The sequence below is a fragment of the Strigops habroptila genome, chromosome 2 (genome assembly GCF_004027225.2).
Source record: "Strigops habroptila isolate Jane chromosome 2, bStrHab1.2.pri, whole genome shotgun sequence".
Lineage (NCBI taxonomy): Eukaryota > Metazoa > Chordata > Aves > Psittaciformes > Psittacidae > Strigops > Strigops habroptila.
In genome coordinates, this window is record NC_044278.2 from 49,685,596 (window position 1) to 49,699,369 (window position 13,774).

Here is a 13,774-nt window from a genome sequence, read left to right on the forward strand (position 1 = left end):
CAAGAGTGGCTAAATTAATAGAACTATTCAGATGAGAAGACATAGTATACAATAAATTGTCATTAGTTTTATGGTTTTTTTATGCCGAGTCTTTAGGCTCAGATAATACAAAACACAACAGTAGGAAAGTGTGATCACAGATACATTAATTCATCTGTTTTATCAGTTCAGTTCTAGTTTAAAGCAGTTTAAATGAGCTTTGATAATAAAAGGCAATAGGACCAGACCAAATGGTGCAAGTGATTTGATTAGCTCCATGCTAAACATCATGGGTAGATTTAATTTAGAACAGAGCAATCACGTCTGACTGTGGTAAACAGCTCAGCATCTGCCTTCCCAGGTAACACCTTCGTAGGAGAGAGACTGAGATCTGTTGTCTTTGCTAAGCTTTTAACTACACTCCCCATTTCAAGCTTCTGGTAGCTTCTCAAGACAGCCACCTACAATAAGGAGAACAACGCAAGTTTCTAGAACAGTAAAAAACCACTTGATGAAGAAAATCTGCCATGCAAATGCTCTCTAAATCTACTGAAAGCATAATTAAAATTATATAAACAAGCTCTGGGGCTGAGGTTAGTGGTCAAGTAGAGCAACTGGGACAAAGCCACAGCAAAACCCATATATCTAAAAGATTTCATCAACAAACAAATTCCAGCAGTAGCAAACATGCTGCCATACCAGAAATTTTATTTTTTCAATCCCTGAAAAAACAAGGCTGCTCCTGTTTCAAAGGGACATATGGTTCTTCCACTGCATAGCAACAATGGTGTAAATCAATACAATCTCATTTGTCTCCAATATATTTGTGTCAAAATTTTAGGAATGCAAAACATAATATAATGATGCAGACCACTACCTAGCAATGCATTCTTAATATTCTCTGTCCTGTGAAATCTTAAACCAAAACCAACTTAAAAGAGTCAAGAGAAGAACATATGCAAATAGGCTGGACTACAAAAATCTCCAGCAAAGTTAAGATAGGCTTTACTGACAGTGCTGTATGCAAGGTGAGAGCAGACACCAATTACAGGATGGGCAATCACAATAAGAAGAGCTCTCTCTTCAAGACATGGCACCACAAAAGCTTGGGAGAATGACTGAAATATGCACCACAAGAGAAATGGAGATTCTACGTAAGGAGACTTTGAAAATTCTCAAAACATTGACATTGATGGAAAAGTTAACATAATGAAAAGAAAGATGGTTAGTTTACAAGGAAAAAAAATCCCAACCAAACAAACAGTTGGCAAATTTGTATTTAGACCTACCACAAAGTTGGTAATAGGAAATAACAACAGGCTTAATCTACCACAAGTAGATACCGAGTTTTCTCTCCTTTTTTTATTTTGGCCGCACTAGCTGATCACGTACATAAGGAGTAGAGAATCTCAGAGGACCCCTAGGCTCCACCCTCCCAGCTGGGGTTGCCAGACCATTCTTTCCTCCCTTCCAATCGATCTCCCTGCCCCAACTGCTTATACTGATCCCCTTCCTCATCCCTCGGAGCACAGCCTTGAAATCGATGTCACCATGGATAGCTTTGCTTCCTTGACTTTTGCTGCTCTGGCCTTGTTTATGTTTTTTGTTTGTTTGGTTGTTTTTTTTAACTTAAAACGGATAGCATATTTGTTACATTTTTATTTTTTAATGATTTTTGCATAATTTTAGACATCTACTTATGTGGAGAATTTTCACTCTTTCAGCTTGTAAAGACTATATATATTAACAGATTCCCAAAACATTATCTAATTAAGATGAATTCAAAACATTTGATCTTACCCTTAAGCAGATAATTTGCAAAGATCTATCAGTATCTTAGAGAAAAATTGAATATACATAAAAAGGGAAAAGAGCTTCTCCAGTTTGCCACTAAACAGAGATTTATCAGCTGAAATTGTTTCAAACAAAATCATCCCACTATGATTTGACGTAAAGCTAGAATTGTTTCAAAGAAGGAAATGAACAAAAATATTGGAATGGTATTATACGATCTGGAAAAGTTTGAAGCAGTGCTTTGGGAAAACATGGCTGGAAAGACCTCCAGGCTGGAAAGACCTGGCAGATGAGACACCAAGACTAGCCTTAGCCATATTTTATCACAGCTGAACTTTTGGCTCAAAAAATACAGAATTTGCAAAAAAGTCATTACACTGGCAGTGTAAAATTAGGTTATTGTTCTAAAACCTCAAGTAATATACTTTTAAAACATGGGATTAATTTACATTTGAGGTCAAATTTTGAAGCAAGTTATTAAGCCTTAAATGACCGAAGATATCTGATACCTATATTCATGGTATGGAATCACGTACTGGCTGGATGGCTGCACACAAAGAGTTGTGATCAACAGCTCGATGTCCAGTTGGAGATCGGTAACGAGTGGTGTCCCTCAGGGATCGGTGTTGGGACCGATCTTCTTCAACATCTTTGTCTGTGACACGGACAGTGGGATGGAGTGCGCCCTCAGCAAGTTTGCCGACGACACCAAGCTGTGTGGTTCAGTTGATATGCTGGAGGGAAGGGATGCCATCCAGAGGGACCTTGACACGCTTGTGAGGTGGGCTGATGCCAACCTTATGAAGTTTAACCAAGCCAAGTGCCAAGGTCCTACACCTGGGTCGGGGCAATCCCAGGCACTACTACAGGTTGGGTGGAGAAGAGATTCAGAGTAGCCCTGTGGAGAAGGACTTGGGGGTGTTGGTTGATGAGAAGCTTAACATGAGCCAGCAGTGTGCGCTTGCAGCCCAGAAACCAACCATACCCTGGGCTGCATCAAAAGAAGTGTGACCAGCAGGTCAAAGGAGGTGATCCTGCCCCTCTACTCTGCTCTCGTGAGACCCTACTTGGAGTACTGTGTACAGTTCTGGTGTCCTCAACATAAAAAGGACATGGAGCTGTTGGAGCAAGTCCAGAGGAGGGCTGCGAGGATGATAAGGGGGCTGGAGCACCTCCCATATGAAGACAGGCTGGGGAAGTTGGGGCTGTTCAGCCTGGAGAAGAGAAGGCTCCGTGGAGACCTCATAGCAGCCTTCCAGTATCTGAAGGGGGCCTACAAGGATGCTGGAGAGACACTCTTCATCAGGGACTGTACTGATAGGACAGGGGGTAACAGGTTCAAACTTAAACAGAGGAAGTTCAGGTTAGATATAAGGAAGAAATTCTTTACTGTGAAGGTGGTGAGCCACTGGAACAGGCTGCCCAAAGAAGTCGTAAATGCTCCATCCCTGGTGGTGTTCAAGGCCAGGTTGCACAGAGCTTTGGGCTTGTCCCTGCCCATGGCAGGGGGGTTGGAACTAGATGATCTTAAGGTCCTTTCCAACCCTAACTATTCTATGATTCTATGATTAATATGCTTAAAGTCTAGTTTGAGTTATATGGGCTATATGATTCAATTGCTGTATAAAAGCCAGCAGCAACACTTGAATGGCATTGATATTTCTCCAAAGTAATTTTGTTTTGATATCATTGCTCAGCAGACGCAGCAGAAACAGCAGCAGCATCCTTAAGCTAAAATACCAGAAGCAGCATTTTAGTGCTCGGGATGTATTTACATACCATTCTGAAGCAACTCCTTGCTATACCCTGATCTGGAAGAGTACTTCTGAACTAGAAGTCCAGAAACTGCCATTAACTAGTATGGTAGGAATACTTCTTAAGACAGATGGCTGTTTTTCTAATCTTGTCAACTATATTTTATGAGACATATTCTGAACACCTGCTAGGATGCAAGTTTGCCTTAATGCCTTTTGCAATCACAAAAGGAAGATGGGCTGGTAAAGGCAAAAGTACACTAAATGGCTGTAAAATACTACTGTAACCAAATTGCCAGCTGATCTTTCAGATATTATACATTTTTCATAATTACCTATCTAGACAAAAGTTATTAAAGGGGTTAATAGTTGTTATAATTACTTATTATCTAGACAGTTATTATTGCATTATCTAGACAAAAGTTATTAACTATATATAGTTATATACATAAAACTAAAACATCATAGACAATTAATATAGAGTGTAAATATATAGTTCAGCATACTACTATTTCGTTTGCAGGTCAGTTCCAACTCTGTGTGGGAATAAAGCATGTGACGTAGCTAATCTGTTAAGGAGCCTTTCAAGCAGTAACCTAAAGGGAAGCTTTAATTGTTGGGGTTTTTTGTTTTGGTTTGGTTTTTTTGGGGGGTGGAGGGAGGCATTGTTTTGTTGGTTTTTTTTCTTTTCACCTGGTATCTTCCATGAAGCTAACCTCAGGTTCTGCTTGGCACTTCACATGTCAGTGAAGAGAGAAAATGCCTAGCCAGAGTCTTGGACTCACTAGAATCAGTAAGAAAGGCGCCAGTGGCCTCAAACCAGCTATATTACTCATAAGGATGAGTATAGATTACTACAGCACAAACTCTTCAAAACATGGCATCATTGTCTTTTTGTTTATGAAGAACTCTCCAAGTCAGGCTGCCATCTTTCCTATGTTGTGGAGAATCAAAAATATCATATGCTTTTAAAATCAGTTTTACAATGCTGAATGTAATCATCTTGTAAATATACAAACTAAAACCAAATTTTTTATTTCTCTATTTTCTATCAAGGAACATATAAATTACTAAGATGAATGATTATATCCAGAGACCTTGATTATGGGGGAGCGGAACTAAGTAGGGACTAGAGAGAAATTATTTTACATTTCCTTTATCAGATACATACAATTGTGCTACAGAAGAAGGCTCCTATGATTGATTATTCTGTTTATTAGAACTGGAAGCAGGCTAGATAAAAGAGAAATTAATTTGTGCATGCATCGGTTGAACTAAGCTTATTTAAGCTGATTTAAGTAGACAATAAAAACAATTCATATTACAGATATTTGGGATGCTTGCTAATTTATGTTGTACCTCACAGAGTAACCAAATAAAAAAAAAAAAGTTATCCATCTCACATATAACAAAAACTACAAACCCACCTTGTTTTATTACTTGCATTATTTGGAAGGGTGTCCTTCCTGTTCCTCATGAATTTTCTGAGTAGGTAACAGCCATATTAACCCAATCTCCTGAACCACTTATTAGAAGATAGAGCGCTATACAACCCTGGGAAGTCATCTCACGTGTGAAGGTCTGAAGGCAATATGGATTATCCGAAGGGAATGGGCTTTGCTCAAGTCAATATAAAGGCTATTTTGAGACATATTGCACAAATGGTTGAACCCATGTAAAACTGGGTGCGCTGCAGCTGTTTGCCTTTGCTCTTTAACTGAGTTTACTGTCCCTCACAGCTGAACCAGAGTTTACTGTCCCTCTGCTGAACAGAGCAAAAGTCTGTCTGATCTCTCCTTGCATTCTTTAAAGCTAGAACATCCCCATATGTTTCAAGAGACTTCAGCAAGAGCTGGCTGGAAATGGACTTTGAGCAAACAATCAGGGACACTAAAGTGTGCTGCTTTTTTGTTCAGGAGCAGGCTCTGTAATAGCTTAAATCACCACAGCTTTTTCTGTGGTGATCGTTCACTCTCCAACTATACCATTACGACTTTACTAAGTCAGTGTAATCACATTTATGAAACAAAAGCTTGGGCCAACATGCTCCATTACAAAGCCAAGTGTGAACCTGTGACCTTATTATATAAGTAAAAATGTAGTATAAGCGATGACCTGCTTGTAATTTCATTTTGATTAATTATACCTGAAATCTCACCAGTTCACACCAAAGAACTACATTGTAACTCTCACTAGTATACATAAGTAAACTTTTGAGAAAATATAATAATTGAATTTCTTTCACTTACAGCATTCAGAGTGAATATTAGACAGTAACATATCATGTGAAAATGCTCACAGGCTGCCTGAAGATGGGGAGTGTTCTAAAATTAACTGATAATAAACTGTATATTGGGCACAAATCTTTAGCATGTACTGTCTATATAATAGCATGATTAGCCTTAAATTATATTCATGTTCCATTAAATCAAAGCAGTTCATATAGGAACAGCTCATACAACTACATAAACAACAATACAGATCCTATACATCTCAGACGCTTAGTATATACAGAAACAACTTATTGAAAGAACAGCTATATTATCTGTTCTGTTTCTGTGTGGGACGAATGCATGAGACGTTCCAATATTTAGGAGTATGTTTAACTAGACTGCCTCTAGTAATTCCATTTCTACAGCATAATGTGATAAAAGAATGCAGTTTAAAACAAAAGCGTCAAGTGAACCAACCTTTGATAAGGAGAAAATCTTATTCTTCTTCAGAGGAAAACTGTCCTAATTCTGTTTGGGAAGCAACATTCATTGCACATTCACAGACCCTTGTTACAGGTAGTTTGCAGAAGACACTATGTTTCCGGAATGTGCTACACACACAGTGTTTGTACAGTACCTGTACAAGGGCATACCTGAGTTTCCAATGCATTTTACCATTGTAGTTTTGGAATGCTAGCATCCTCAAGCCTCTCTTCACTATCACTGAAAACCTACCTTGGAACCTTAAGTGTGTTACAGAGAAAAGATTTAAAAAAAAAAAAAGAAAAAAAACCCCAAACCAACAACCCAGCAACAATCTTATTCCACTAGCAGTAGTTTAAACCGCTACTGTGTAAAAGGAAGGCCCAAAGTGAGTATCTCCAAGTTGGCCATGACTGGAACAGTAGTTTCTCGTCCCTCCAGAACAACATAAAAGCATAAAAATTGCTACCTAACAGACAGGTTCATGTTCTAGCTAGATGTACTTTCTTCTGATTTTGCTCCAAGATCACAAAATGCTGATTAAGTGCTATTTCATGAATAAGAGAGTTCAAATAACTATGATTCACCAAGTAGCAAGAGAAGCATCAGGGAATATATAAATAAAACTCTACTTTAGCCTTGAAATAGCTACAAATTTAAAGAATGTTTGTTTTTATGTTATTTTAAAATACACCTATTTTAAAAAATATTATGACAACAGTTCACTATTTTTAGTGAACAGCCACAATGCCATGTGACTGTTAAGAATAACTGCACACTATGAATAACAAATGCTGAGTAGTCAAAGGGAATAGTTCATGTGTAGGCCCATAAGTGCCCTATCATTTGATGACAATACTTGAGAAACAATTTTAGAAATCAAAATCAATAGAGTTTATTAACTAAAACCAAGAATTATATTGTAAAGGATATTGTTCAAAAGTAGTTTGATTTTCTAGTTCATAAATCTAACTGACCGACAAAGTGATTTGGTGGGATCCAGTGCCAACAGCATATGTCATTACCATACAGAAAGCTTCTCTCTCTGCCTGTGCAATACCACTGATAAAGTTCTAAATAAATGAAATTAAACTGCTAAAAAACACTAATTGTAAAAAAATTATAAAAGTTGTTAAGGACCAAGTATGCATGGATGTATTATAATACTTTCTGAACTCATGCACTTGCAAGCCAACTTTTTGACGATAGGGTTTTTTTTAACTTTCCCTGTATAAAATGCAACTTTCTTCTTATGTAAAATGAAGACAGATATTTCATCAAAATCAACCATCTTAATGCTGACCTGGAAACGTTCTTTCCAATCATACCAAATGAATGCTTCTGAAAAAAATACTGTTCTGGAAATATTTTTTAAAAAGAATATTGAACATTTTCTTATGTTAATCTGTGCCTGTGCACTTCTACCAAACTAGTCACAACTTGCATTATCACATTTCCTTTGTGGCATTCCCAAACTGCACCTATTCCAAACTCCTTGAACAACAGAAACCTGTTCAGCAGATGAGCTGATATGTTTGAAACCTTTTACACCCTATCCATTTCATTCTTATATTCAAAGTAACTAATTCACACAATAAACATCAATCTAGTAAAGAGTGATCAGTTTCTTCCTAGGTATCACATACATACTCCTACTGCTTCTAATTGAACTCTGCTCAACTCTTCATGTTTCCATATCTAATTTTGCCTCATCTCTCTTTCATCTTGCTTTTTACACTGTAAGGTTTTCTAGTCAAGGTACTATAACTCCCTATGCCTTCATACAACATATCACACATGATGCTAATAGAGTCAGCCTCTTGTCACCCCTATCATATCAATAATAAGCAATGATAACAGTGAGAATGCATGGGACAAAAACCTACATGACCATGTTTTGTTAAAACGTATTTTTACTAGTCTCAAAAGTGACTTTGGCCATGATTTTCAAAAGCCGCTACTATCTTGGGGAAATAATTTTGGTGCCTACTTAGTAGAAATTACTAAAGTGGTCTGATACTCATAACGTAAAAACCGTTGCCCAAGCTTGGGCAACTAAGCTAGTAAAACACAGGACTGAAGAAATTTCTGGGGTCCATTCCCAGACACAAGGGGAGATCTGCTAAAAATGATTAATACTTTGCAAAATCCTAATGTTTTTCTCTGCTTTTGGGTTTCCTCTGACTGGTTCATATAAGCAATTGCTAGAGAACCGCCTGAGCAGATTTGCACTGCTGCTTCTAACAACTCTCCAAAATCCAATAAGGAGCTTCTATACCATTTAACGCCAGGAAGTTACATGAAATTTTCCTAGGGCTTTTCTTTGAAACCCGTACATTTTCTACAGGCACAGATTAACATTTTCTACCTGACCTCTCCCTTTGCCCTAGACCGGTTAGAGACATTCGCTCTCCTGGGGAGGAAAGTCCCAGTGTTACTGTGAGATGGAAAAGTGCTAAAGCATATACCATCACTCCCTGTTACAAAATCTCTGGCAATCTTAAGATCAGCTGCGTGTTTCAGAAGGAAAATATAAAAGAGATCCTGGAGATCTGCCTGATCTTCAGACTGACAGAAAATAAAAAGACTGATAATCAATTATTGGCTATGTATCTGGTGAAAAAGTTGAGAGGTTCTGGCCTTTGGAACAGCAACTCACATCCATGGCAAGAAGGATAATAATTTTATTCCTAGAATACTTTTTCAAACACCAAAAGGATAATTGTACTTTGGGCCTGTGCATTCAATATGTAAAGTTTAGCTAGCATGGAAGTTCATTGGCCCAGTAAACCAGACGAAAATTCTTCATTTGGGAGAAAGTACGGAGATGAACATGTGGAAGGACTCTGCTCACCCCACTGCCACCATTAAATAGTCCAAAAAAGGCAACCAGGGGCAAAAACCAAACCAAACCAAACAAAACACACTCTGATTCTGGGTTAAGGGCAAAGACTGGAACATACATTTCATGTTAAAAAAAGACCAAAACCTAACCAAAACAAACCTCTGCTAGAAATTAATTCAAGTAGGAAACTTTGGGCTAAATGAAACAGACAAGAAAGCAGAGGCCCTACAACTTCTGATTCACATTTTAAAGGAATACAAACACGCTAAGCAAAAAAAAAAAAAAAACAACCAACCAACATATATTTTCGTCTCTGTAAGTAGAAAAAAAGCATTTTTACGGATAAGGAGGCCATTAGTAACCAAAATGAATGTTAAAAGACAACTTTAAATTAGCACACCCAGATAATTTGTGCCTTACTATCCTAAAAGTGTTTGCAAGAGTATCATTTCAATGATGCTAATTTTCAATACATTTTTAAACACCAGAGAAATTTAGTAAGACTGCTAGCATTTTCTGCCAATATTTGAAGATGGTAAGCGGCATGATCTCAGTAATTATAGAGCTCTAAGCCGTTATTAATCTCAGGGAAAATCACCAGCAAACTGATAAATTCACTGGGAAATGACATGAATAAAACTGATGCCAGTCAACAATCAACAAGATTTTACAGAAATTTGGTCAGTAAAACTGAAAGTTTGATTTAATCATCTGATAAAGTTGATTTCAAACTGTGGTCAATAGAAGTTACTCCATAAATGAAACACGCATACAGCCCCACAACATTCCCAGTGAGAAATTATTATCAGTATCATCAAATGTGATTAAGATATAGATAAGAACAGCAGCTATTAACTGGAAATAATAATTGAAGAAGTGCTCTACATTACTCCAATAAAATCATCCCATACTAGCTCAACATTATCTAAGAGTACAAACAATGATACAAAAGTAAATATTGTTGATAGCAGTTATGGCACAAGAAGTGTCAGATTAGTTAATAAAGGTAGCAGAGTGGTTTTTCAGAATAATATGGATTGTTTTGTAAGGCAGAGACCCTGCATTACAGCCAAGCAGACTTATGAAGAAAGAAGAGAGAAGGAGAAAAAAAGGAAGGAGAAAAAAACAAAAAAAAATGGTGCATGGAAACCAAGGACTTACAAAATAAATGCATGGTACAGAAATTATTCAATACAAATGCCAGTGAAACCTTTATAAGAAAAAGGAGTAATAAAACCCACACATGCAAGTGTGTAAGACCAGAGATACTACTTTTGTTCACAGCATTAGTGAACATTGTATAGCCCCCACATTGCTTTCCCAAGATTGCAAAGATCTTGTTTTTTCTTGTTTTCTCCATAATTCTCAAAAAAAGGGGAAGAATTCTGTACCTCCTTAAGATGTTAAACAGAATGCCCCACATGCTGTTATTAGCACAGCGAGGGATTTAGAAAGTTGTGTAAAAAGAACACAGCTATTTGAAAAGGCTGCAGAGTACCAATGAATGTTACATGAACACGGAAACAGTCTCTTGTCCATTCCAGTAAGATAAGAGAGCTCAGGCCTAATGGTAGGACTGGGTGGTAGTGACTGTGGTGTAGGTACAGTGGTAAGACAGATCTTACCACTGATGTGTTCTGGGGTTATTTCCTACCATAGCAATTCTAAGCCACTTGAAGAATCATACAGTACTTCTTTGCTTTGCTACTTTGTGGTTCTTCAATCTGTAGCTTAAAAGCCAACTCTGAATAAATGCAGACTTTTTGTTAAACATCTCTATTTGAGAGAGCTGGACTGTTGTTGCCTTAAATGACAGCATAGTTAGAAGTACATCATCGCATGTGTGCAAAGGAGGTAACTGCTCACCAGAGAAAAACCTGACAGGCAGTTGGGACAGGAAACTGCGTACCTGAGGTAAGCTCTTGTTTGGCAATTACTTTTGGCTTACCTGGTCGTGAGACCCTTGAGCTGCTGAATGCTGCTCCTCGCAGGCTGCTGTCAAGAGTCTGGGGGTTTGAGTTACCATGGAGATCACCGCATCTGACAGCTGAGGGGGCTGCAACGACAGACAGAGTTACCCATCAAGCCTGTTTTCATCACCTCATCAAAACATGAACATCTTTTTGCTTTTGGCGTTCACCAAGGTACAAGCTCCCAAGTTAGGAGCTTTGGCAGAACTGTAACGGAAAAAAAAACCAAACCCATCACAGAAGGAATTAGAGGCGAGGGCAAGCCCCAGTGACTCACAGCATTTGAGTGCTTTGCAAAGCCTTGCACTTTTTCAGGAACCTGGAAGAATCCTAATACACCCTGAGCTTGGTTCAACAATTTTCAGCCTCTTTGGTCAAGCATAACATCAGCAAGCAATTCATCCAGAACCACTGCTGAGCACGGAACTGAAATGCCAGCGTGTTGCCTCAGAACAGCAGGGGGACACACAAAGTGCTCCCTGAGAAAGCTTCCAGTGGGAAGTGATTGAGCATCACTTCTGTGCAAAAGGAAGTAAGTAGGCCAAAGAAATTACCTTCCTATATGTTTGGGGGGGAAAGTCTAAAGGAAAGCATTTATGAAAATCAGACATGAAAGACAGCCTAGCATTCTTCTGCAGTAATAAACCTATTTGCAGACTTCTCCATGCCTGCCATCGAGCATGATGAATAAAGTCTTATTTTGTATTTCCTCTACCATTTGACTGCCATGTATCTTGAGTAGTTTCATGCTCCTGCATTTCAAACCTTAAGTCTTATGCTCAGTTTTTATTTATATAATCTAAGAATTAAATGCTGTTAGTGAAATGAGGTATTCATTGAAGAGTTTTTAAATTAATTACATTCTTCCACACAGACGTTTAACAGCTTTAAAACCTATACATTAAGGAACATTTTGCAATATAATCTATTTAATAAATAACATATTTAAACACATCATCAGGAGAACTTTTAATAAAAACCAGTTCTAATTCTGTCTGCAGTACTACAACATGTTCTCATTTACATCACTGTGAGACAAGTACACCATTTAACCAAACATAACTGCTCACCTGAGAAAGAGTTATACTGATTCTAATTGGAGATGACAAGAAATGACTATTTAAGCAAAACAATGTATTAACAATTCATCGGCTAGAAGTCTGTAATTTTTCTGAGTTTCTATGCTAAATGCTATGAACCTCCACCTACCTGCCTATATAATTGCCTATCATCTCATTCTCAGATGGCATTCTGAGATGGCCATTGTCATCTTTCCATCTTATTTTTGAATTGTCTCCCATTTCATCATTCTGTGGAGCATGTTATGTTTATGCAAAATACAACATCCCCAAGAAGTGTAACTGCGTAAAATGTAAAATCTGAAAATCCAAACAATAATTAGAGGATTTTTCTTTTACAACTTCTCCACGTCTTATGGGAAAACTGTTGAGAGTATTATTATGTTAAAATTATCTCTATTGAACACACTGACATTATGCTATGCAACAGTAGCTAACATATACTGGTGCTGCTCTGATGACAAATAGGAGGAAAATAACTGGCTCATCTGTGCTGAAGGCTTTGGTAAGACTCATGGGTTTTAAAGGACACTGTAGAATACCAGATACTCATATTGTAGCACTGTAGATGGAAGCACTGTTATTGAAGAAATAGTATTAATTCTTTCTGTCATAATTATACTCTTAAACTGGTCGAGCCATGTTTTCATTTGTTCTGTTTACAAATCTTATATACTGGCTCACTGGCAGCTTTTATTGGTGACGGGATGACTTAAAGGTCATTCATCGTTCTATGTGCTACAGAGCAGGGAGAAGGTATCAGTACAGGCAGCACTGGGAACACAGGCTGGTAGAGCTCATCGAATCCTGTAATAGGATTGGCTTTGGTTACCTTGCCAGACAACTTTTTGGTAAAAACATTCATACTGTCTCTCCAGACAAGTGTTTCTACCGGAAAACTGTTTCTGTGTGAAGACTAGAGCCAAGTGAATAAATTATTTTCAAGAATGAAGCAAGGGGAAAGAGACAAATTAGAGATTAAAAGATATGATTATTATTTTATTACCCATAAGTGTCAGTGACACTTAAAAGTTGCATAGATTTCCCTTACGATTGGGTGAGACTATACGTGTGGATGGTTGTAATAATTTATTGTGCTAGCAGATCATAGAATCATAGAACCATCACAACCAAAGAATAGGGTTGGAAAGGACCTTAAGATCATCTAGTTCTAACCTCCCCGTCATGGGCAGGGACACCTCCCACTAAACCATGTCACCCAAGACTCCATCCAACCTGGCCTTGAACACCGCCAGGGATGGAGCAGTCACAACTTCCTTGGGCAACCCATTCCAGTGCTTCACCACCCTCACTGTAAAGAACTTCTTCCTTATATCTAACCTAAACTTCCCCTGTTTAAGTTTGAAGCCATTAGCCCTTGTCCTACCACTACAGTCCCTAATGAAGACTCCCTCCCCAGCATCCTTGTAGGCCCCCCCTATATGCTCCTATCCATAAGGCTTTATTCAACAATAAGTTTCTTAAAATCTAAATTTCATGCACAAATCAGTGTTAATATAAGCTTTGAAATAAACAGTATACAAAGACAGAAAATGCTTTTTAAACTTTCATTTTTAAACTTTCATTGGTAATATTTGGGACCTGATAAAATCCATCCACGGGTCCTGAAGGAGCTGGCGAATGAAGTTGCTAAACC

The 13,774-nt window shown here is 37.9% G+C and overlaps 1 protein-coding gene across 10 annotated transcripts in view; it reads right to left on the reverse strand.

Annotated features, from left to right (window-relative positions):
* TBL1X (transducin beta like 1 X-linked) overlaps positions 1-13,774 on the reverse strand; it is a 204,084-nt gene that overhangs the window by 82,855 nt on the left and 107,455 nt on the right. For 9 of the 10 annotated variants that reach the window (XM_030477273.1, XM_030477272.2, XM_030477281.1 and 6 more), the window contains one exon: positions 11,017-11,124. The exons of the other annotated variant lie outside the window; for it this stretch is intronic. The gene's annotated coding sequence lies outside the window, so the exon portion shown is untranslated. The remainder of the gene's footprint in view (positions 1-11,016; positions 11,125-13,774) is intronic. 10 annotated transcript variants of the gene reach the window in all.